Source organism: Gekko japonicus, unplaced genomic scaffold (genome assembly GCF_001447785.1).
Source record: "Gekko japonicus isolate JY-2015 unplaced genomic scaffold, Gekko_japonicus_V1.1 scaffold4296, whole genome shotgun sequence".
Lineage (NCBI taxonomy): Eukaryota > Metazoa > Chordata > Lepidosauria > Squamata > Gekkonidae > Gekko > Gekko japonicus.
The window spans coordinates 42,396-44,546 of record NW_015173266.1 but is presented as its reverse complement, the minus strand read 5'-3'; positions in this window follow the sequence as shown (position 1 = coordinate 44,546).

Below are 2,151 nucleotides of genomic sequence, written 5' to 3'. Positions count from 1 at the left end.
TACATCATACTAAAGTGTTCAAAGATGTTTAAATTTTATAAGCAATGTATGATCACTGCTACTTGGGTTTTTAGTGGTTATCTTTTCTTTCTCCCGTAGTTTGTAGTTACCCTTCCCTATGATTTCTTTGTATTTTTTAGAATAAATGGGCGGGGGGAGGGGTAATTATCCCATGGCTCCCAGGGTTCAAAAGGGATGGAGAGTGATGCAGGGGGGGTGGAGCCAGAGGTTTGATAAAAGTGCTGATCTTTGGAAGGGGACAGACTGCTGAGCTCTGGTCAGCAGGCCAGTGGCCATCTGGCTGGTTGCAGGATGCCAGAGGTAATGAAACTTCCTTCAAACATTTTGTAACTTTCTAAGCTTGAAATTGTATGCTGTATTCTGAAATCCAGCTAGAGTACATTTTAGAACCAGGGACAGGGAATGCAATTATGGCCAATTTTTATTTGTCCTTCTGGTTGCAGATCTGGTGCTCCACTAAAAGTTTGCTTGTAACCTTTTTCATTTTTAAATAAATACTTTACTCTTTGAAGCTGGTAGTGCTCTCTGGACCACATGGTTCCCCCAACTGCCTTAGACCACGCTACTATAAGAGGGGAGTCCGGGGAAGAGGGAAGGCAAGCGGTCAAGGCACCTGTTGCCAATCCTCCAGCCCGCTGCCCCCAAGAAGGAATTTGGTCCCTGTGGTAATTAGGAGCTGGGTAGCAGGAGACCAGAGGCACGGCCTCAGTTTGAGAAGCGGTGTTGGGTGTCTGTCCCTCCTGGCAGGAAGACCCCAAAAGGACAGCACTGGCAGCATACCCTAGTGGAAGGAAGTGGAATAGCACCCTCCAGGAATTGGCACAAACCAAGGAGGGGGCTGGCAGAACAGGGCCTGTAAATCAAAGCAGGCCTGTTCCCTCCCACAGACATAGGTTGTCCCAAACAAAAATAGATTTTTAGAAGCAGAAGCCTGGGGGGGGGGGGGTAATTCAGACTCCAAAATTAGTAACATTTCCTAATGCCCAGTTTGGAAAGATTATCCTTCAACACAGCATCACCCTGCTCCCCCACCTGCCTGCGATTTGTGGCATCATTTTGTCAGTAGGTGGGAAGAAGAAAGAAAAGGGGCCGTTCAGCAAAGAAGCTGAAGGGAATCCTGAGGATGAGTGAAACCGTCATTGCATGTCAGAGACTGTTTTAGGTAGGAACCGAAGAAGCCCTTTAAAATAATGGGTATGGAGTTTATCTGTGCCTCCTCTAACTCCCCAACAGGAACTCCCAAGTGGCTTAGGATGTTTTATAAGGTTGAGAGAATGCAGTGGGCCCAAGGTCACAAGCAGGTTTTCCTGCAGAACGGCATTTGAACTCGGGTCTCCCAGATCCTAGCCTAAAGCTCTAACTGGTACACCATACTGGCTGTCATTCTTGCGTGACAAAAGGTGTCACGTCAGAATGACTCCAGAGACAGACTAAAACCCAGTTGAAAAAAGGTTCAGGTTTATCATCAGACGTCCCAGACTATGACTGATGGTTCTGAAGGCTGCCATGGAACCGAGAGGACAGGCAGAACTGCTCTGGCTGGCCTCCAAAAAGTGTGCTTGCTGACTGATACTGAGTTCTTCATGGAGATGGCAATAGGAAGCTCTGCCTCTGCCTGAAACCGCCCCTGTGCTGAAGAAGACCAGGGATCAGTGCTGGGGGACTGCAGTTAAGGTGGTGGGACCAAGGCAGCTGGATCACTGGGAGGGCCTTGAGAACCAGGCATTAGCAAGAGGGCTTGGAGCCGAGAGCAACAGGGAATCAGTTCTGACCCAAAGAAGAAGAGTTGGGTTTATAAGCTGCCCTTCGATTGGAGTCTCAGAGCGGCTTAGAATCTCCTTCCTTTCCTCTCCCCACAACAGACACCCTGTGAGGTAGGCGGGGCTGAGAGAGCTCTGAGAGAACTGTGACTGACCCAAGGTCACTGAGCTGCTGCATCATCTGGAGGAGCTGGGGATGAAACCCTCTTCGCTTGGCTGGGCGGGAGCGCCCTTCGGTTTGCTTTCCCCTTCTTTTCAACTCCACCGCCCCGTTTTTCTGAGAAGGCTGAACAGCCTGGGGGTTCCCCGGGGGAGCGCAGCCTTGAGCGGAGTGACTCCCGAGGAATCCCACGGGAGCTGCATTCTGGGG